Genomic DNA, 25088 nt, shown 5'->3' on the forward strand with positions numbered 1-25088 from the left:
CACTGAAAAATATAAAATTGGCTGTTTGCATTTTCAGTTTCAAGCGGTTTCAAAACAACTTTATACTTCGAACATTTCAATAATGTTATTCAGATGTCTATCTTCGATTCGTCATGCCCGGTTTACAGAGTAGATAATAAAATTGAACTTTCGGTGTTATTCTCAACATAAACAACACCAACAATAATGACCTATCACGCTTTCCCAATAAGTATTTAATGAATTATAAACACGAGATAAATCCGAAACAAAGTGCACCGCATTCTGTCATTGTATTTACCGCGCGCCGGCTCCCGCGGAGGCCTGCATAATTTGAAAGCGCCAAATATTTAATAAAATAACATCACAGTGTATCATTTGCATACTGTATGTATTAACAACACCTTTATTTTTTGTTCACAGATCTAAAGCTGCTCATATTTCCCGCTGTTGAAGAGTAATGTAAGTAAAACTAAGTTTATGTAAACCTTGGAATTCTCTCATAGTTACAGTTGCAACATGCATTAAACATCAACCTTCATTCATTAATATTGACATAGTTACATTACAATTAATAACAACATAATAGAAACTGCATATTTCTATGAAATAATGAATTTCTATGAATATAATATTGAGAGCAACTAGGTCCACTATGCAACAATGCATCACGATCTAGCCACAACATTCTAGCGGTTACCACATTACGTAAACTCTATGCCTAATCTTTAATTAAAGTCAGTGTTGAATAAACATGCTATAAATTATAAAACTAATTAATGTTATCATTCACACTTCTAGCAATAACATTGAAAGCAATTATCGCAAAAGCTGGAATCTCGTTAGTGACACCGCGACCTGTGATTCGGACTCGCAGAAAATTAATAAAATCACCTCGTTGCTGCCTATACCTGTGTGGAATACTTTAATCTGCATGCAAATTAATGCCGGCAATACTAATAGACCCCATACCATAGAGGCTGGGTTTCGTTCGATTTTATACCGACGCCGCACTAACGTAGATTTGAGCAATTTAGCTGGCCAAAAGTCTTTTTTTTTTAAATAAAGGTTATCATCAAATTGTGGGTAAAATGGAAAGAGGAATACCCCAGCAATAAGAATTTACCACATCTACCTACCAAACATGCGATATGCGCTTGCACCAGGAGTTAGAACTTGACCTTAGTGCAAATTTTACGTTATACGTTTTTAGAGATCTCGGTAGACGGTATTAAAGAAAAATTATTTTTGTGCTATCTAATTGATATTAAGCAACTATTATGATGGATTCGAGTTGTGTAGGTAACAGTTATTATATTTTAATATATTTTGAGTGTGATCACTTAATTTTTTATAGTATTATTTCAATTTTAAAAGAGGGTGTGTAAGCAAAATATTTTTTTAGTAATTTTCTTGTTTAAACACAATTTTGTTATATTATCGCGTTCGACCGCGTAACATTTTTTTTAGTTTTAGATATTTGACATATTAAACTAGCTTACGACATATTATTTGGCTGCGGATAGCTGCGGATGTCCGACTTACAGGCTTTTTAAGATTTGAAGCTCATACAAAAATAAAATACTTTTTTCTTTAAAATGTCACAAAGTGCATTTTTTTTTGTTTTGGGTACCTCTGGCGTAAAAATAGTGACCCTACGTTATATTTACAATAAAATACAATAGCAAGATCTGACTAATTTGGAAGAAAAACTAAATTACCTAGGAAACTAACTTTTGACCTATTAGGGTGACACACCTGATAATATAAGCAGTTTTAAACAAAGATTTGCATATTTTAAAATAGCTACGAAAGTAAGAAACTGAAACTGTAAAAAAAATCCTTAAAACTAATGAGAATTGGTTAAGCAGAACATTTGAACGCCCGACAAGTGTTGGAAATCGACCGGGGCGGCCATCTAAATCACTTAAAGATTGTAGTGAGAGGACTAAACGAAGGAAAACTAAAGAAATACGAAACTGAAGAAATGTGATCAACAAAAAAAAAACATCAAAGCAAGATTATTTTGCCCTGAAACAATAAAATATGCTACTACCAGCTGAATCAAACACAGAGTCTGATATATCAGAGGCAGAAAGTGAGGAATAAAAAAAATATTAATTATTTTTTTACTACACTACATATTATTTTGAAATAGATATAATAAAAAATATCATAACTACTTTTAAAATGAAAATATATTATACTCTACATTAAAAAAAAAAAATATTTACGGTTTTTTTCAATAAAACATGCTTATTATCAAAATACAATGCTTAAATAAAATAAATAATAAAATAATGATAAAATAAAGATAGAAAAAACGAAATACATTGTAAAATATTTTTGGCCGCCTAAATTGGTCAAATCTACGTATGTGCGCCGGCATAGGTTCCAATATTACCATCAATTTATTCTGGAGTTTTTGCACGTGTTCAACATTCTGCATCTGCTGTAATATCGACGATTTTATAGAACAAGTGTAGGATAATTTATGACACTATAAAACCATTTTACTGTTCTATGTGACGTGTTATTTAATTCGTTTAACTCATGGTAACAATTGCATTTATATACGTAGGGAGTAGGTTACCAACTATTATAGTAAATCCGTTTGATTGTCTCAGCGTAACTGTACCAAGGATGGTGCAGTGCACAGACTTGCATGTATAATTGATAGCTCGCGACCTTCCTCCAAGGTCGTACAGGATAACAAGCCTCGCATGACTCAGTAGTAGCTTCGCCCTCCAGTATATTAATGATTCTATTAAACTGAGCTTCAGAGCCTCCAGCCGAAATTTATAACGTCCCGTACGTTTTACTAATAACTCGTCTACCTGATCGTAAACCTGCGGTTTGATTTAGTGCTTCGTTTGTTTTAAGCCGTGGTTTTTAATAAAACTCTTTTTAGTTATTTTTTGTGAGGAAATTCTAAAGATGTGACTGTTGCCTCGTTATGCAGTTGTTAATTCAAGCTGTTTTGTCACGTCACCTCTTGTATTTGGGAGTTGTGACAAGGGTCGTCAATTAATACAAAATGGGAACTTTATACAATACGAACTTGTCCCAAAACGAGTATTTAGGAAACCTGAGAATGTAAATGATATCACAAATTCTTTATTGATTTACAAACTTGCCATTATTTATATAAAACTTGTAGGGACGGTTTCTTAAACAAATCGTCCGTTATAAAATACTGCAGACGGACGTGACAATCTTCTTATTCATGAAATTCCAACTAATCGTGACATAGACACAACACACTAACAGCTAACCTTCCCACATGCAGGCATCGGGTATATCCGATTTCGATCGATTATCTAAATCTCGAGTTGGAGCGAGTTAACGTTCGTCCGACAATGAGTAAACACGTTAGGAAAGGGGTGTCACTCGTCCCCGTGACGAATGCCTTTTAGAACAACAAAAACAAACAAACGAACGACGACATTTTGTTTTCTAACTACGACAAGGATGCGGGCGATGGACATTAAATTTTAAAACGCTTAAATGTTACAAATGTGTGTGGGATACGACTCGGCGTTATCTCATAATCTTTTCATTTCTCATAATCGAATGAAGGTTTTGTCATAGCGTGGTGTCGTGCTGCGGTCATTAATTAACTTAATGTTTAACATTAACGTGTTTGTTTTATTTAGTAGGTATTCGACTTTTGATTTAAAAAATAATAACGCGCTTTAAAATTCAATTCAATTTTTAAAGAAAACGTTATCTTCTTCAAATGACAGTGTCCATAATGAAGCCATAGTTCGTTTGTTAAATACGTCAAGTGGAGAAGTTAAGAAAGTAATTTCTAAGTAAACTGACGAGACAATAGTAGCCCATAGAGCAGTGACAATGACAATCGATATAAGGGGGCCGTTGTTTAACTTATAGAAATAGTCAGGATTGCGCCACCCAGCGCCTGCCAGCCAGATGTACACATTATACTTTATTATGGTAAAACGTTTCTACCAATGACTTGCCACAAGACGAGTGACAGCCAAAGGAAGTTGTTTTTTTAAACGCATGACATAATACGTTAGGATGGGAAAAATATGAGAATGGGAATACAATGGCGTCGGGCACAAATGATGTTTTGAAATAATGAAGATCTTGAAACTGATGTTAAATGAAGTGGTTAATTTGGACAATTTGTGACAATAGTTAGGTGTTTAAGGAAAATTTCTGTTGATCAAGATTTTACTGTTATATCAAGTAAAATCTAACAGTAAAGACACCTTGGTCCTGGGTTCAATAGTCAGGTAACCTACTTATAGCACCATCTACCAGATGATCCCAATAAAGGCCTCTGACTTTTTATTTCAAACAAAAGAAATGTGATTTTAGCACCCAGATTTTATAGCTGCCAGGGTGACACCAGTGTAACCCGTAACAAGGCGGTGTTCTGTAAGAGATGGGTCTAAAGCTCCGGGTTCAAATGTCGCAATAACCTCTACTATAGCAACGCCTACCTCTGGATAAACAATTTCCTTGGTTGGCACTTATTTCACTTTACTGTCCAACCTCTGTGTTTCTCGGACGGGCTGTTAAAGAAAGTAATTCACCGAGTGATTTCCTTATTCCAGATAAAATTTGTCGTTTTCTCAGCTATTCGAATCAATTTCCCTTCAACATCTACTTTTATAAAATAAAAGCCTGTTTCCAATCGATTTAATTGACGGCTTGGCCACTAAATATTTATGACACTCGTTATTGATAAAATATCACATTTCATGTCGAGCGTTTAATTTAAAAAACATACATCGTTCATCAGCTGGCGGTGATCACCGCCGAGGCGTTGTTACGATCGTTTCGACTATTTATAATTTTTAATCTATAATGAAATCTGCATGCATAATGTACGTCATAAAAACAGTGAGGTGAGACTCGAGGCTGCGAGCGCACCCGCGTGCCCACGCGCTCCTATTGTAACCACCCACACCACGTCCAAACACACAAACTTAACATTTACCGTCACGGTACACCTTCTCCCTTATACACTGTTATTTTACAAACCTGGAACAACCGCAAACTTAACTTTGTTAACTTCGGAGCAACCAATTTAAATGCACTTAGAATTTTACAAGTTTGAACTTTATCGCGTGGTGTTAAGGATCCTGTAGATGATGTAAGTGCAGTGCACAAGTAATGTAAACTAAAAGGAACAGACACCATTCACGTCCTGTCGCGGCTATACATAAATATCGCGTTAAATAAATCATCGGCGACATGTTTTGTGACGTTTGTATTTTTAGCTTTCGATTGTAAATTGTCAGTGCTGTGTTTATTTTATGGGAGGTAAAAAATGATAGATTCTTCAGATGAGATGCTTTGTCATGTGGCCACAGACAGAACACGTAGTTATCGATGAGGCTCGCTGTTCCAACTAATTGGGTTCGGACTATTTTATGTAAACACAGCAAGACACGATAATAGTGTAAAAATAACCAAACCAGAAAGAATATGGGCGCGAGCTTTTTTATTACAACCTGTAACAAAATTAGGTGTATCTGAAAACAGCCGAAACAAACAGCCGTTAACACCACTTAAACAGCTATTAATATCGGCTAATCGCTCAATAAACTTCTACTAATTAGCCAATTTTACGGCCACAATCAACTCCCGACATGCTACTCAGCTAAATTTACCAAGCACGTACATAAACCGTCTGCCTACGACCAATCGTAAAACAGATTTAAACAAACGGACCACAGTGACCGTTCACCATACGCCACCATTTTTTGCCCAGACAACCCTCGTCTTGTATTTTTTTCCTATGGCAACACTGTCTTTTTCTCTCGTGTATTTATTGTTTCTTTTGTCTTATTTCTATGTGAGTGGCTGTAGAGAATATATTTTAAAGCGGATTATCCGCCTGTATCAGTCAAAATATTGAAAGTCGTGCGTACAGAGGATTACTTGACGTCCTTTGTGAGAACGTTTTATTATTTTCTCTATTGACAGGTTCTTTAAATAAGAAATATCCTGCAAGATGCGATATTGTAAGCTCCAAGCCATAAATCAATTCCATATCATTTAATGATCTCAAATTATCAGTTAATTTAAACAAAAGCGCGACCTTAGCATTCCTGGCAGTTTTTGCCTCGACCTCAAACTTTACTAAAAGGCTAGAAAAAGAAAGCGCCAAGAAGCCCATTGTTTTGACTACAAAGTTTGCCTACGCATATGAAACCTCCGCGACATGAGACAAAGATCCAGTCGTTTTGGCGCGCGAGCCACAAAATGGCGACGAGATGGAGACGAGAGATAGTGGATGCAAAACCGGATTGATAGTGCTAGGTAGTGCCTCCCGTGACGTTTATTGCCATCCGGGGGCAAGAGTTATAGCCTGCCCGAACCCGCGGAAACTTGCCCTCCAAACTATTTATTGGCAACACTCCAGAGGCGACGACTGCCCTCCGATATTAATTCATTCGCTTCTCAGCTAAAAAACATCATATTTTTCCGATAATGGCATATGCTGGTGGCAGCCGTGACGGCCCTATGCTAAGCAGATGACATCACTATTTATTGGAGCTTCGTCTACTCCACATAAATAACTAATATTTTACTACTAATGCTTTTATGCATATTTATCTGACCTCTATTGCCAATAAGCTGATTAACTGGATTAAAGAATATCAATAGTAAACTATGTTTAAGATCAATATACTCTTTGATGGATTACTGAAGCATTAGGTACCTACGAGATTAACTGTAGACCAAATTCTAAATTGCTTCAGAAATAAAAGCCACAACGAACTTATTACTGGAAACATTTCATGAAAAAACTGAAAAGTTTTGACAACTCAACCACACAATTATAAACAAAAGGAATTCGTAAAGCGCGAATCCCTCGAACCATAATAAGGAATTTCTAAAGAGATTCGCAAAAAACGTGTATTATTGTGCGCGTAGCTTGTTGTGTAAACATCCGCTGGATGAATCCTGACGCATTCGCTGGATGCCATCTTTTTTTCCCGTTTGGCGGGAAGATTTATGGGCAGTGACAAAGTCAATTTCATGGCACGACGCGGCGGCGATACGGCACGCCTGGGATGCCTTTATGATGGAATTTGGCATGGGCTTTTAACTGTAATTGTCCTTAAGTAAACATTTTACCTGGCAATTTGATGAATCGCCTCTGTCATTGTGAGGAGGCGCTTTGTGCGTTACAATTCAATTTCTAGAGGCTTTCGAGGAAGTACGTTTAAATGGCCGATATTGTCACATTGCTCAGTAGGTGTCTAAGTAAGTAAATGGAGCGCAAGTGTAATGACGCAGAAATATTTTGGTTTGTATTGTTGAAATTTTGAATTGGTAAAAATTCAACTTACGTAAATCGAAGAATGCTGTTAGAAAAATACATAAATAACAATGAAAAGCTTTATTCTTACATAATTGAATTAAATATATTTCTCATTAATTAAGGCTAATTAGTCTGACATAAGGTTAATTAGTCCGATGCCTCGGTGTGGCCTTTTCTGTCATCTGATATGTTACAAATGCTGATGATAAAATTAATTAAGTAATGTAAATAATAATTCATAAAGCCATTCATCTGATCACTTTCATAACACATGGAACATACCAGCAGTACAGTGATTTCTGATGCCCAGGTGTTGGTTAAAAGTCCTTTAAAACCTTTTGAGATTTTCATCAAAAAATTGATAACTCAGGTAGCCCATTCTTTTTTAAAACATGTTTTTAAGTAAATAAATTAATTACTGAGAGGAAATACCTATAGGTATATTTCAATTGCCTCATCGTGTCTCAAGTAGGAAAGAGGATAGTATCTCAAATGTCATCAATAATAACTTAACAATGTTTTAAAACTTTTCCCTCGTTGGTGTTTTGTAAATTAATTTATTGATAGCCTTAAAGTTTTTAACACAGACAGAATTTAAGAGAAACTCTACCGAAATTAATAGAATTTTACTGGCAGATAAATTAATAGTTTAATCAACTGGTTTCTGTAAAAAATTGCTTTGCATTGAATATTTTCTACTATTCCCAAATCTTCATCGATTTATGTATACTTATTCGGCCCCAAAACATACAAATACATCTAAATTTATGTCACGTATAGCATAATACCGGTTTTAACACTCCAATGATGTCTACAATAAATATCCAACGTGTTTTGATAATAAAATGCGACTAAACGGATTCTCAACTGCCGCCATATTGATTGCTTCGACAATTTTATCGTTTGTTACGCAAACCTGTCAAATGGAATGAATTCGAATTCCGAACACGCGATCGTCGCTTCGTATTTTTTTCGAATGAAGAACTCACTTTACGTCGTGCGTGGAAAAGTGAAATATAAAATGGTAAAAAATTAATACCATAAAGCGTTGGAATAGGAATGGCGAATAAAAAGCTATGAAATGATCAAAGTCAGATAAAATTCTTTTACTCCTATATCGTTATGATATTTAACGATAAAAAGGTATCGGAAATTGAATAAGTTGATATGTATTGCATTATACACATATTCTTCATTTTCTTTCAAGAATATGACAACTAAAAGCTCATTTATTACGTGTATGGTCGTCCAACGTGGTATGATTTGCCTCGCGAAAGCCAACCGCCACAATCCGCTTATTGCGAACATGACTATGAAAATTGGTCCTCACATAAGCCGCATCGATATCGACGGAAAACCTTAAATTAGCTAATGGAATACAATCTCCTTATGTTACTGAATCAAAGAAGAAATATCATTTAGTATTACACATTGCACAAATACGTGATACGTTCATATGTGTTGGTAGCTAAGCTCAGCACAGAAATCTCGCTCTATTAGTAATTAATATGTCACCAACGACCCCTCCTAGAAACGCGACGGTTCATGGAAGAGCACCGCAGAACTAATATTATCACTACAAATATCTCACGTCTCCGCTACCGATTCTACGAAAAATACAGTTTTTTTTCGTCACCAGCTATCCTGTCAGTTTTATCCAGAGAAGCATTTTTCACTCGTCCCTGCTTATAGCGTCCCCAAATATCAGGTTACACGCCACACCTGTTGGTGACGAGCTGCGTTTTGTGCCGATAACAGCTCTTATGATATAATATTATTTTAGTCGCGAAGAAGCGCTGAGCGTGTTGGCGGTCGCGGTGTTTCCCATCCATTTGATCGGTAATGAGGAGATGCGAGGATGTGACAGGCTGGCCGCGGCGCCTGACAGCAGGCGTGGCGGCCTAACGAGCCATGCCATGTCCCTCGCCTAAAAAAATAACACCGTCTTATTCAAGATATTTGTCGAAGCTCGCAGTGTTTTCGTTCCAATTAATGTATCGAGAGCGCACGAACCGAGCGTAATCGATTTTGAATCTGTCACGAACTGCGCTACACTTCGCTACGACAACAAATCGATTATAGATTAACTGAATCGACTTGTTTTTGGAGCTCAATTATTTACATTTAGTCGCATTTCTTTTTATCTTTTGTTTTATTCGTTGATCACAGGCAGGCGATCGGAGAAACGTGTTCATTTGTCCCTTGTGCCACATTTAATTCGGACGTGACATAAAATCTCTGTCAGATTAATCAACGCTTTATTTATGGCCAGTAAACTGTATAAGTGTGAGAAACCTACGCTCGCCAGTAGGTGGTCACGCTCGGGTGTAGAGATATGCGCAGCCTATCCACATTAATAAAGTCCGCTACTTTTCCTAATGTCTGCTTAACATGACGGGTATTAATTTCGAATGATTTGTGTCCACTATAAAAGCAACGTTAGACGCCATTAAATATGTTGTAGCGTGTCGTATAGAATAACACGTCGCTCGATCATAAACGTGCTAGATGTGCCGAGCGGTCCACTCGATCTCGTGGATGCGATCGCGCTCGTTACCGCGGAAGATACGGCAAACGCCATTATTTCGTTCGCTGTGACAGCGAGGCACTTTATTCAAGTCGCCAAGCGTAGGTGGTCCCTATCTCGGACGCTCCCTCACTCGACTTCCTAAGTCAACATTTCTCGCTGTGCTTTTGTTGTCATACACTATTGTCCTTACAGAACAGACTCGGCAGCAGACCTCCAGCGCTCGCCACCGCCGACGTTCCAATAAAATGTCTATGGCTCCTTTAAAATTAAAAGGCGTCGTAAAACGTTTTAATAAAGATCTGTTTTCGCAAACATTAGTAAAACATATTTCGTTTGAAGCTTTTACGACTCCATTATCATATAGATGCGCGTGTGGGGGTGTTATTAAAAAAATATTGGTGTGTGGCGGCCGGCTACTCGCTACAGCCGCCATTTGCACAATCTCCGGGTTAAAAGTAATATTGTTTGCATTATGAAAGCTTTTTCGCGCCATATTTGAATTTATATTGTGCGTTTGGTGTCTGCATTGGAAATGTGCTGCCTACGCATTGTTTCCGTGTAGTGTTTATATCTCACAGATTTATGGTGCAATAAACTTGCATACTTATTACTGACGTAGCTTTAGGATAGCTTTGAATCTCACTACTTTGTCTCAGACTTAAATGGAGCCGAGACTTTCTGAACTGAGTCACCTCGACCAAGTGTGTACGAACACAAAACAGTTTAATTGAACAATTAACAAGATGAAGAAAGATTACTGCTATTACAAAGGGTTTTGAATACAACAATAATTTAAACACACACTACATGAATTTGTAATCAAATGACAGTGTATTCGTTCGCAGAAAAAAGAAATACAATATCCCTTTTCATTCGTAAGCCCGTACAGGCGATATCAATATCCTGCTGTATTAAGTGCCAATACCCTCTTAATAGTCCTCACGGAGTTCGCATATACCCACGCAACAGTTTACAATGATTTAACATAAAAAACGCATTATTTAGCGTGCGGTACGCTATACGTTGTCGCGAACATTACGCTTGCACACCGCGCCGCGCGCTGCACCACCAATCGAATACTAATTACCATTACAAAAGTGAATAATTCATTTGTCGTGTGCATAATCACTCACCAATCTTCAGTGAGCTTTGTGGCACAGCTTTTTCAAAAAAAGGGTGGCTCAAGCTACGCCGGTCGGTTAGATTGGAAGCTAAGATCGTACGCATCTGTATTTTACTACGAAACTCGTTATAAACGCGAAAGTGAATGAATTATTCGTATCGAATGCTGAATAATCATTGGCGATAATGTATCCCGTTTCAGCGATGTGGGTGTTTGCTTCCAAGTATGGGGAGTTGGAAAGAGGAGCTTTCCTGCCTACTAAGTATATGTCAGATCATTTTGATGGCAGGGGTTTTAACTGTTGTCTTGAAGCACATTGATTACAATACCAGTTCTCTTTGTAGTCTGTCAGGGTTCACTTGTTTCCGTATTTCATTTGTCGGTTGTTCTATAGAATAGTTGAAGCAGCTTGTATGCCAACTGATGCAACTTCACAACAACTAAGTCAGTACTCCAAGTTTTGAAACATCGACGTTGAAAGTAAAGTTTTGTAATAAACGGGAGCTTTTAACATAAACCTATAACCGATCGGGTGCGCCTTTCACGAAATATTTTTGCAATAAAAATAAATATAATATGGCCGCCATTTTATTGTTGAACAATCGTTTCAGTGTATTTATGATGTAAATAAAAGCAGGACACAGGTTTTCCCACATACTTATCATTTTATTTATTCGCGGTGGCGTCGTTGTTCGTTCAATTTCGTTAATTGAGGCAGCAACAACACCAGTGTTGTTGATCTTTCATAAAAATATGAAACGTCCACTCCTACCTGCTGTATTTATTTACTGAAGCTGCTGATGGAAGTGATTTTATTGCTACACGTGAAGGTTTTAATTGAAACGCCTGGATTTCAGATGCTCTTATTAAAATGTTTAATTTTAAACGTTTCTTATTTAGAAAATCAAACCCAGAGGAATAGCTTTGAATAAAAGGAGAAATGAGTTAGACCGTCTCATAAAATATCAAAATAATAAATCCCTGAGAATGAAAAGTGGCGTTGAAAGGACAGATTTATGGCACTTCTAGTTATATAAACGGTTGCCAATCCACAGACGTTGTCTATAACGTAATAAATAATGCATAAGCCAATTTATATTTATGTCTTATTAATAAATTTATTGACCCAATGAAAATCGCTTAGAAACGCTTCATAGTTTTATTGTGTTTAACTAAAACCGTTGCGGAGATGCGATCTTCAAAAAACCATATAATATCAGATCAATATAATTTTATAGCCGAGTCGTATAAATATCGCAGTTCTGAAATGTAAACGATAGGAAAATAACAAGAAGCGTAGGATGAATGTTGTGAAACTTGAATCAGTTCAATAGAAGACATTAATAATATTATGTCCTTGTTAAACTACTTGTGACTTCAACGATTCAATATTGAGAAAACAATATTTTTGTGTTTTGATGAAGCCGGAAGATACTAACTGGAACTTCATGATTTTGGTTTTGTACTTTTAACGGACAAGAAAGAAAAATAGAAATCTTCTTAAATCTTCCCTTTGTCACAGTCATCCCAGCCTTTACGTGTCCCCTGCTGAACATATGCCTTCCTCATTGATCTTCAAAAGGATAGGTACGAATCGGCCTGAGTCCAGGCGTCCTTTCCACGCCAAGATGCATGCCTAGATCTTTTATTATCTGACGGACAAAATGTCCGACTTATAATTATAGGTTTACTTAATCGTATAATGCCACATTTAAAACTAAAACCTACATGAACTGCTTGAACTGATCCCAGTAGTGTGAGAAGCAAGTTACCATCCACAGTAACGGATCACAAGTATGCGTAGTACAAACGTTTGTCTGTTTGTCTGTGTGCGCAGGCGGTCACTATCAACTGATTAAACAAACATGTTCGAACCTACACTTGATTGCATCGTTTTGGAGAATTTGGTAACATAGAAATTAAATGAAAGTTTATAGAAGCTCATTAAGTGTAATGTAGACTGTTATGTACAGTTTTTTCTACGCGACTTATGTTTAAGAACACTAACACACTTAAGGCTAGGTACGATGATAAACCTAAAGTTACTTTAATATAAAAATTAAAAATTACTTTCTATGTACGTTATCATGTAGATACCGTTTTATCGCTTTTTACTCAAAAGCTCTTCATTTTTGCTACAAATTATAAAAAGCTTTTCCATAAAAAGAAAATTAAATATTGAAAATACATGGACTATAAATATGGTAAATTAGTATAAACAGCAGCGAGTATAACATACACATCAGTTAACGAGCCTGATGAATTTCAGCGTTGATTTCAATTCACTCGGAATCTGCCCGCGGTCGCCTGACAATCAGACAGGAACTTCTGTTGCGTAAATCTGAAAATTAAGTGTCGCTGTTCATTATTTAATTTGTAAAACGGAGGTGTTAAATTATGCATCTGTTTAAGCGATGATTATTTGTCCGGGACTACGTTTAATTCTGACTACATTGCAACAACAAACTGCTAAAAACTTACAACCAACTCTTACTGCTGATGAGAAGATTGGTTACAATTCTAACACACAGATTCAATTCCATAAAGTAAAAATAGAAAGTTCTATCCTCGTGTGAAATAGGCTATATTTTATCCGGGCATTGGAAAAGGTATCCCCGAAATGCTGATGCAAACGTGAGAAAGAAGTTGTAAAGAAAATACTCAGTATATTCAATAGCTAACTCTATATACTAGTCGCTATATTAATAAAATAACTTAACATAACTGCACAAGCGCCCTGAATACCAGTTAACTTAAAAACTTTCAGCAACCGCACTCCAAACGTGAATATATCGGCATTATTTTCCGTACGGCACCGTGCTTGCGGCGCCGCTCCCGGAGCGCTCCGTACGGCAATAACCGGTTTAATTGCGGCATAAATTATCGCCGGACGGCGGCACCGGCTACCGGGTGTGTGTACTTTGTTATACAATAAGCTTCCACTTAATGTGCTCAGATTTAGTCTTGTTATGGACTGTAGTGATGGCTTCGTTAAGTTTCGCGAGTTCCTGTGTTAGAATTAGATAGATGGTGTCTTTAGTGAGGCTGTAAACTCCACTTCCTTAGCATCTTAAACCTAAACGTCTAAAGAATATGCAAGCATTGTTTGGGATTTGATGAAAGCTTATGGTAACAAAAATAATACACAAAATATTAAAAAAGGACATCTCCAATCTTCATAACAATCAATATGACAAAAATACGAGAGCAAAATATTCCTATCAAACATTCAATAGAATCACTAGTCCAGTCCAGTGATACCGTGATAGGCACTAGAAACAAACGAACGTTTTGCCCCAAAAAACATTTGGCAATTTTGAAACTAATCTGCGCACAAAGGTCGTTTGCAAGCGATCACGCGGAAATTAAGCGGTCGGTATGCGCCGCGACTAACGACGCGACCGACGCGGCACAAATCGCGCGACTAAAATGACGCACGCGCGACTGATCGCGTTAACACCCATTGCACAATGCCGTGGTGGTTTTGTACAGATGTTTTTACTTCGTTCTTCTGATTTACTTTTTGTGAAGAATGACTGAAGAGAAACTGGCGTTTGTTATGTGTAATCAAAACTACATGACGATTTTCTTTAAAATGTTGTAGGTAATAAATTAAGCAAGTACGGACTGTACCGAATGAATCAGACTTAAATGACAAAGACCTGAAAATTCTAAGCGTCTTAACACCACATTCCTTAACTATTGATGAAGAAATTCAGAAAATGTACAGCTATTAATTCACCACAAATTCCACTCCCACCCGAACATGTCTAAACGTAATTTATTGAAATTTCAAAATAACAAGACGAAAAACTTTACCTAACCAACTCGCAACTAGCACTATAAATCAACATGACACATGTCAGTTTCCTGTTCCCATGTCGGCGCGGATAATCGGCGAAAATATCGAATATCTATTCGGAATACGTATCGATACATCGACAAATAAATACGAGTAGTGGTACAAACGTCCAGTGTACACGCGGCCTACATAATTCATGAAGTGGTCAGCTGTGACTGCGGGACAAGCCGATATTGCAAGAGTTTTGGGTCCCGCCGAATTAAAAATGTACTACTTCGGTACTTTTGAATTGGAAGGTCCCACATTTAAATAGGGATTGAGAAGTTGTTCTGTACCGTTTGTTTGTTTGTCTATGTTAATGATTGGTAGCCGCTGCCCACGCTATGACTAAACGACACTAAACTAAGCTTTGTAATTTATTTATTCAGATAAGGGTGGAAAGGGACTGATTGTTCCCGTAGTTTTGTTGAAAGGTTCACTTTATTCATATGGCTACTAGAAAATCGAGTTTCATCATAATGATCGATCACGATACCCTGGTAGACTTTTATTGGGACCCCATTACATACGGAATGAGCTGCAGAGGAATGTATATTACATGAACTGAAGTAACCACAATATGCAATATTTTTACGAGCTCACGTACATCTCTCCCCAATAAAATCCATCCCCTATAAAAGTCCAACGCAATAATCTACATATTCGTCGGCAGGTCGTCGAAACGGCACACATCAGCATATAACCGCTCTATTAGAATTCCAACTAATTGCTAGTTTGCAGTAAAACGGCTCATTACAATTCTGCCGACGCGAAGCTCCGCAGACGTGTCAATTCCACTAATTTGCAAATATATTATCGACAGCGGATGCTTAGAGGACATTCAGCTATCATAAAGTAGTAACGTGGTTAGTTATATTTTATTCACTGAATAATGTATTAGTTTCGGATTAGGAGATCAAGGCACTAATGAATAAGTTTTTCTAGGCGACTGTGCGATATTGGAGACACATCATCATTTACAAGTTCAGATCAGATAGATCGCGCATCTATTCAACTTAAAAACGTTATTTAATTATGCAATAAATCTTGACTAATAAATAGAAGATGGCAACGATAACAAAATATACATAACGATATGTAGATTCGAACTCTATAGAAGTTTGCCGACGAAATCTGACACTATTTATACAGAGTCAAGGCAAACGATTTTATAGCCCAGGTGAGCTGGCTGATTAAAATATTTAAATGTGCGTCTTCCAAAACAAGTGCGAGAAACTTACGAAAAGCTAGACAAATTGCTTATGGACTAGTTCAAATATCTGAGTCACTTTATGAAAGACGATGCTCCATTAAAACAATTCATTATTATATGCTGGAATATCAAGCCCTAAAAGTTCTTTTGAATCATTAAGGATCTACGCATATTATCCAAAGTTTTCAGCCAGTATAATATATGTATTTATAAGAACTCGGTTAATTGACTCGTTGCAGGTATGAAAGCCCATTGTAAGAGAAGCTACCATTAAGATCGTCTTAAACTCAACGCAAACTCGGACCGTTATGTTGGCGGAGCTTGTGACATCGGAGCGAAGCAACCTTATAACTTAAGCATTATTATGTCATTATTAAATGTAAAATGCTGCAGTTACATAAAGTATTTCATATCTAAAACAGGATCCAAATATAAGTTCTGTGGAATGAGCTTGGTTTTTCTTCTAGAGATGACTTGATGAGTCATTCTCGGTACTACTTGCAAGTGATGGGTTTGTTTCTGCAATAAATAAAAGTTTGAAGGACTAAAAGTTTGAACCTATAAGGTATTCGTCAGTTAGGTAGCAAAAATAAACTTAAAAAAAATAAGAAACTTCTAATTCGTGCGATTGAGTCGCAAAGAGATCGTTTATTCGAAATGATCTCACGGCGATCGGAGATCAGATTTCTTTTATTTATATCTATCTATATACATATAAGATGTTTGTAGTGTATATTGTAGTAAACGCCGAGGTGTTAATGTTTGCCCCTATTTGCATATTAATATGAAGCATCTCGTTCGTAGGTCCGTTCACCCCGATCAACTATTACTTTATTGGTTGTTTGTATATTTTAGCATATTATTAGTGGCAGTAATATAATCTATTGAGGTGAGTTATTGGGAATGGATGTTGTTATTGAGGTGAACTCAATGTGATCGCTTTATTGAAATGTTACTATTCATTATTGACTGGGGTACGAATGTAACACCCCTGTTAACAATTTTATATGCTTCTCATTGCTAAGCCATTGCAATATGCGAATCAAATACCTTCTGGTTACTGCTTACAATAAATTTATAGTGCAAGGACTTTTGAAATATCCTTCATTAAACCAATAACCGTCGAGTTTTTCTTATTATCATTTGGAATCGATATTTATTAACATTCATACCAATTCCCTGCAAAGATAGGCACGTACTTTCAATCGTCTTTACATATTCCGTGTATAAATCTCTCGATCATACAGAACGTATCGTGCGTAGGAGCGCAAATAAAACACGATCGTGTCGTGTGCCGTAAATAATGTGAGGTTTCGATTACTATCCGCCGGTACAACGCCTCGCGCAGACTCCTGCTGTGTGCTGCTAGCCTGGTACCAGAGACGTTTAGATATCACGATACGACTTGAAAGGGCTTTTTGAAAGTTCATGGGAATAGGGATATTTATAGGAAATACTAAGGATATTAAAATATCTCAAAAGAACCTCTTTAACCGACATCAAAAAAGAAGGTTCTCAATTCGTCAGAATCTGTTCTTTTCACTTACCTCATTTATCACTACCTTTTTTTGATTAAGTTAACATAAACGCATTTGCCGCAACTGATTGTGGCTATCTGAATATAAAAAAGCTTTACAAAGTCGTCTACAGTCGTTCAGTATAAAACCCACTCATAAGTTATGACAAAATTATTAAAGTATAAATAAATTAAATTATCTCCGTCCAACGCCCGACCCGGCCGTACGATCGTTAAATAATTCAATTGAACATCATTTCTACATGATATTGCCGTATTGGTTTGTATAAAAATGTTAAATTCTTCACTTGTGCGTGTGAAAGATTGCGCAGTAAGATAGGTAGGTGAGGTACGGCCACACAAGCGCGGGCGCAGGTATCTTGAATGGCGGGCGGATGACATTACATTCATTATTTGGGAATTAAAATGCTTTGGTTAGTGTGAAACGTTTCGTGAGTCTGTCGCCAAGGTAATCTGATACTACTTGAGTTTTATGTCCTCTTTTCAATGAGCTGCTAAAATGAAATTGCTTTCATAATGTCCTTTTGTTTATTAATATTAACAGGCTTGCAAAATACCAAGTTTTGACTTGAGGTAAACTTTAGAAAAAAAATATCAAACAGTCAATATAACTTGCTACTAAATAAAGATTTCGTAAAGCATTCACTGCATGGCCCGAGCAAAGGAAACATTACTTCTAATAGCTGTTAAAGCTACCGGTTGTCTGTACAAATATAAACGCAACTTAACAGCCTGAACACGCAACACTATAATTTATAACCGTCATAAAACATGATATATTTTTTAGTGCAGTTAAACTTGCAAATCGCATTCATAGACGTGGAAGATTTATCTAACATATCAAGTAATAATTTACATGTAAATACGCGGGGGTTCGGCTTGCGCCCGCGCACTGAATCAACCGCCCACCTAGAGCACATTATTGTTTATAATTGTCTAGACACGCGACTCGCGATGTAGGCGCATTCCCAATTATAATAACTAGATAGGATTTCTTGAGTAATTGTTTAATTAGCAAATAAATAAATGCCTCGCAAAATCAAGTTGACGAGCTTTTTATGTAGCTGTTGTGTGAAGTGTCAGTTGTTTTTAAATTAAGGACCACTCCTGCGTATGATTCTTGGAATATGTCTGCAATCGTGATCAGAAAAACTTACAACTTTTGCAGATATATGTTTTGAGCAGATCATCTTTTGTTTCATCAGCTTACCTAATGGAAAGACCAGATCAACTGGTTTTAAGATCTCAGGATTTTAGTACATTATAATTTGACGCATAGGAATTTGAATTTATTCTCTCTTTTAACGAGCTGAGTCACACGGCAAGTGTTGGAAACTACGATAAATTTTTTAAAGAGTTTGACACAACTTTTCAAGTAGCTGAAATATCTTTTAGTCATAAAACCCCATCTTGCAACGCTTACTCCTAATATCAAAGGTGTACTGGTCCCCTATTCACGTGTCCATATTATAAGCATTGTTTAACATTGATGCTAATGTTACACAACAATCTAAAAAAGGCGATCTTGTCAAAACAAACTCGATATTAATAACATACAAGTCGTAAACAGAGAACCACCCACGCCAGAAGTTCCATAATTAATGTAAGAGAGTCCTAATATTATTCAATATAGCACTCGTTACCCTTATAGAATTAAAATAATAGCTATTTTAAACTTTTTGGAAAATTATATGATCAATATCTCGTGTTTTATAGATCAATTTTACAATTTGATTTGATTTTAAATGACTGTTAGATCTTAGTCATTTGGAGATGGCGAAAGATTAAGATTTTTAAGATAAGCATTGAAAATATATACGATATTTATAAATATTAATTCATATAAGTTGTTTTCATCATAACGACCAGCGTCAAAAGATTTGACATAATATCATGCTTAGCCTCATTTGGAACTACCGTGACGTCCTAGTTTTTTGGAGATTGCCAAAGATTAAAGATTTCAAAGATAACTATCGAAAATATCGTCTAAAACCATGTTTTATTGTCAACGCACGTTATTCAGAAAGACTGAAAAGTTTTTCTAGTTTTATACTATGTAAGTATGTTAACAAGGGACGTGCCTACTAATTAATGGCAATACCATAGGAATGCTAAATAATACAATAATCATTAATCAGTGCCTCTTAAAGTCATGTCTAAGGTAGAATAGAATATTGATATTATAATTGGCTGATATGGCGCAGTGTCGGGTCAGAGGGGCGGACTTGCGAAATGCTCCAGTACACTCTTGCGCATGTCTAATGTTGTTAGTGCCCGTATTCTTTGATTTAGGGTAGTCACCATCAAAGAAAAATATTAATTTATTACTCTTATCGGTTTACGAGTCGTGGTGGCCTAGTGGGCAAAGAACCAACCTCTCGAGTATGAGGGCGCGGGTTCAAGTCCAGGTCAGGCAAGTACCAATGCAACTTTTCTAAGTTTGTATGTACTTTCTAAGTATATCTTAGACACCAATGAGTGTGTTTCGGTTGGCAGTTTAAACTGTAGGTCCCGGCTGTCATTGAACATCCTTGGCAGTCGTTACGGATAGTCAGAAGCCAGTAAGTCTGACGCCAGTCTGACCAAGGGGTATTGGGTTGCCGGGTAACTGGGTTGAGGAGGTCAGCTGGCTCCGGTTAGACTGGAAGCCGACCCCAACATAGTTGGGAAAAGGCTCAGGAGATGATGATGATATTACTCATATCGGTTTACATATCCAATAATTTTCAGCAAACAAATTCAATAACAACCGTGTGAAATGACCACGTTATTCACTGTTTGACAGTTGAAATCAACTGTGAAACAAAATACAGTGTGCAATTAATTATCGCCGCCATTAAAGGGTTCAACAAAACTAATAAATGGGCTCTCTCGTTCGTGACAAATGTTCAGTGTTGCCATAATAATAATGTGGTGAGCTACATGCCGATACAATAACGATTGATTACCTTTGCCACGGTTTATATTGATTTATTTCTCGATTGTGCTAATGTTTATTACTATACTTACTAAAAACACAACTCTGTTTGTGTTTCTGAATGAATAGGAATACTGGAAGGATATTCTTAGCTTTCTGAACGTGGCAACTTTTAGAGAATTTATGAAACAATTTTTCCATAGCGAATATAATGAAAAAAAATGGTTTTATCAGGTCAATAATGATATCTAACTTACAAAAAGTTGTACAAGGAAGTATTTTCTAATCTTCCTTAGACACACATATCCAGTAGGCAGCCCTAAAACAAGCGCACGCGCAACTAGTTCAAGGTTGCCACAAGAATACGGCCCGTATGCCGCGCTCGCTAATTTGGTCATACTATTGCCTTACATGGCGATGCGATTGTTCGGAGAGAGATTAGAGCGAGCTGATTTATATGCAAATTAACTTGTAGTGTACTTGTTAATTGTCTGTATTGTGCTGGAGAAGTTAATTGTTAATTTATGCTGTTTTAAGATCATTCTTCGTTCATAAATTAAGTTTTTAAGGGACCCATACTCACACTCATTAGAGACGAGACATTACTAGCACAATCATGTTTTAGTATTCCATTTCCATATAGAAGAATAGAAATGAGCTTTGTCCTGAAACCGAACTCAATTCATCTTATTAGCGTTGGCTCAAAATGCGAGAAACGACATAAAACTCATTAAGTATTCCCCAAAATTGACCAGTCTAAAAACTAGGATATTGCGGTCCACTGTTTGCTTAGCGGAGGTCAAACGGTTCCATATGAGCTGCTACATACTAAATTGCATCCTGTATTAACTGGCACCAAACCCACTATGTCGAAACTCGCTGCAGGGCACGCAACACATAGTACTTATACCTATGATTTACGAATACGAACTCGTTAGTTGGACAATACATAACGTTCAATTAAATTGTTATGTAAATACAGTTGGTAATAGTTGAGCAACATAACGACGTATACAAATGTCGCCATTCTCTGCGCGCGCGCAAAAACTGATCCAATTCCGTATATGGACTTCCTAATGTACCTATATCTATCTACTCATATAGCTTAAGAGTTTGTATGGTTGTACATGATAATTTATTATTTCCAATAGAGTAGGCAAATATTATTTTGGTAGGCCTTTTCACACCATGTGCCAATGTGTGCTAACTTCTCATCAAATAAGTGTTCCTCTCTGAAGTGCTATTTCACAAGCTTTTTTCAAACATTGACGGCTTTGGATTCTCTACTAGGCACATTCAGAACAACAATGTTACCTATATGATATGGCATGAATTCTACAAGAAGTATGAAGGCTTGACGAATTAGTGCATTGCAACGAGAGCCTCTGGCGAGTAAAGCTGCGGGCCACAACCAATGCAAACTAGCTATACCGTGGTTCTTGTTAGCCAGCTGTGTAGACCGAATCAAAATTAGGGAAATGCATGATTACCGTGTTAAGACAGGTTTCCTGTTGCCACTTGCCACAATTGTAGACTTTATGATGGATGACGAAAATACTGACAGGATGACTAGGATCGCTAAATTGTATTAAGGCAGGTCTAAAACTAGAATCATCTAGTCTAGTTAGGAAACCAGAGCTTATGCATCTCTAAGTATACTCAAATTATAAAGCTGAAGGGTTTGTTCGTTTGCTTGCCCGTGCTAATCATAAGTGCCATTTGATTTAAAGTGATTCAGTGAAAATGGATAGGTTACTTTTATCCAGGTACGCGAAGTTGTTCCCACGGAAAGCTAGTGAAACCGTTGGCAAAATATTCTATGCTCTGACAATTTTAACGTGTTAATTAACCTTCTATTAATAATTAATCATCATGATGAATCACGTATCAACTACAATAGAGATCGTATTACATTTGTCATCGCATGCCTACACTCACTGAACAAAAACTATCAAATCAACTGCCACATTGACACCTATGATATTATGATATGAATTCAAGCATAACTAGAAACAGTTGGACGTAAAGTATCAATATAGTAGCTGCGGTCGGTAACGGGTTCGAGTCCCGGTCGCTCACGGGTATAACTTACGGTAACGTGATATGAGAAGTTTTTGTTAGGTAAGAAACTATGAGCATTGATGTGACGGGGTGGTCTTCTATTCTTATAATAAAGTTTAAAAGATATTCTGTTTGATCTTCTCCTGTTTTGTGAAGCCAATGTTTCATAAAAAATAAAACTGCTGTGTCAGATTTCTTGAGTGTAAACTGAGCCTATGAAAGCATACATATAAATAAGAATGTTTAACAGGGATATCAGTATCTTTTTGTCTTTATTAGGCACTAGCTGTTCCTGTTCTTAGGGAACTGTTTCCCGCTCCCAGATAGACTAGAAGACACAGATGTGAGGCAGAAGTCGCTTTCACATTTATAATAGTTGTATAGATTTAGTTCTAAGTACCGATAATATACCTAGAAAGTTAGTGTGGACTTGTAAAGGACTTGTAAACACTTTCCTTCACACAGACTCTTGTTTATCGTCTAGACACGAACTGTAACCGATATCTCTGGAACACTCATAGTTTCGAGAAATGTTCTATTTTATGACGTAATGCATGATACACACCGCACTTAGTTAATGTAGGATTAAAATTAATAACATCTGTAAGTAATACTAGAAGTTTCCCGCGGTTTCACGCGCGTCTCGTGGAAGGTACTCACTTCCCGTACCAGATACCAGATGTAATAACCTAAGCATTTTACCATGGAATAACGTATCTTCCCAACAGTGAAAGAACTTTTCAATTCAGTTCAGTAGTTTCGTAGCTTCTGGGGTACAATAAACAAACAAATATGTTAGATTAATTCCTCTGGTCTCATACGACTAGCAAAATCAAACAGAGCTAATTGAACACAACATTATTAGCAACTAAATAAATTATACACCAGGCATACAAAATAAGAACAAAATACATACAACCTCCCCGAATGGACGCAAGTTAGTCCCTCTCAAAAGCTTTTAAACAAATAGAAGTCAAACTGTCATCCGAAATACCTGAAACTGCCGGACCCTAAGGGTGACGGATTAAATCCTACGCCACGCGGTAACTCCGATAGCATAAAGTGAATAAATTGACAGAAGGTTTAGTTCAGAACGAAAATGAACATTCCTGAATAAACTGTTACAGTCAAAATATTATTTGTAAAAAAATATGCTCCTTTATATATAAATCCGACCGATGCTACGTTAAAATCATAGCTCGATGATATTTATAAGAATGACGGCTTGGGGCCTACTTGGACATAACGAAGTAACTAGTATTTTTTTACAGTCCTGTTCCAAAAGCAAACATTCCTGATTAATCCCCCTATTAACCAAATTATACTACCTAATTAAGTCGTTAGTAGTCCAGTAAATATGACTAATTAAAAAGAAAACTTGGGCCTTCTGTGTAATCCCTCTTTATGTAGATATCGTTATCGCAAGCCTATCTGTCGCTAGGCGGATTACGCAGGTACGCTTAAAATCAACGGATATTAAAATATGTTAAACACATTTTCATAGAATTTGATAGTTTCAACATTTGAGATCGGTTTTAGATAAGAAAAGAACATATGTATCCGATTACGTTTAAAGCTGTTAAGATTTTATCGGAAATGTCAATTTTAAATATGTATTTCCAAAAATATTGAAAGAAGGACTCGGAATAATTCATTGGTCAGTATTTTTTTACATATCTACATAATTAATAAATTATTCTAAGAACTTTAAAAACATTCAAATGTGCCATAGAGTATGTAAGCGTAACTTTTACAAGGTATTGATTGCACCGCGGTTTATATGTTAGCATTCAATTAAAAATAGAAAGCTTTTTTCCATTTATAGCTAATCTTCTGTGAAAGGTTGACTGCAAATGAAAAACAAGATCAAAATAAATGGATTTTCCATTACTAATTCATAGGTTTTTTAAAAGGAAATCTCTATGCCTGTAAATTGAGAATATAGAGGTAAGTTGTATCTAGGCACTCATAAACCATACAGGTTAAAGCTGTGTAGGGCAAACTAACGCAAAGCTTACAGATTAAGCTCTCAACACACTTATCTAACTTTCTAAACTGAAATACTAAAACAATGGAATACCAGCTAAAACTACAGTCGAATAAATAATCCTATCCACAATAGCAACAATAGATATAATATAGCAATAGGACGTATTTGAATAACGGTGCAAAGATTAACTCCTGTCGGCTCGCGGCTGTCCCGCCTAATTTATAGTCTGTGGTCCCGTATGCTGCTGTCTCTTTTTATGTCGTATTGTTTTAGGCTGAATGATCAATGCCTTTATTGCTTTGTGGATTAAAAAGTAAAGGTGACGTGCTGATGGCTGAAAGTTATTTTAGACTGCGGTTAATTTGTAATTTAACTATCGATTAGATACTTCATAAAAGCAGACAAAATGTTATCTCATTTCTCAGTTCTACAATGAACTGAATATAGAATTGAAACACTTTCGAAATTGCGAAGTCTATTACTGTCCGTCATCGGGGATTTAATCCAATCATTGGCAATGAGCACGTAGGCGTAGCAATTAATTCAACAATCGCAAATGCTATCACCATTTTCCGCTGTAGCCTTTTA

General features: G+C 36.5%; 1 protein-coding gene across 1 annotated transcript in view; it reads left to right on the forward strand.

Annotated features, from left to right (window-relative positions):
• The first annotated feature begins 402 nt into the window (after nt 1-402).
• The window catches only part of LOC124634952 (frizzled-2), a 53227-nt gene continuing 28541 nt past the window's right edge, over nt 403-25088 (forward strand). Inside the window, exon 1 of the mRNA XM_047170653.1 lies at nt 403-441. The gene's annotated coding sequence lies outside the window, so the exon portion shown is untranslated. The remainder of the gene's footprint in view (nt 442-25088) is intronic.

The sequence above is a fragment of the Helicoverpa zea genome, chromosome 12 (assembly GCF_022581195.2).
Source record: "Helicoverpa zea isolate HzStark_Cry1AcR chromosome 12, ilHelZeax1.1, whole genome shotgun sequence".
NCBI lineage: Eukaryota > Metazoa > Arthropoda > Insecta > Lepidoptera > Noctuidae > Helicoverpa > Helicoverpa zea.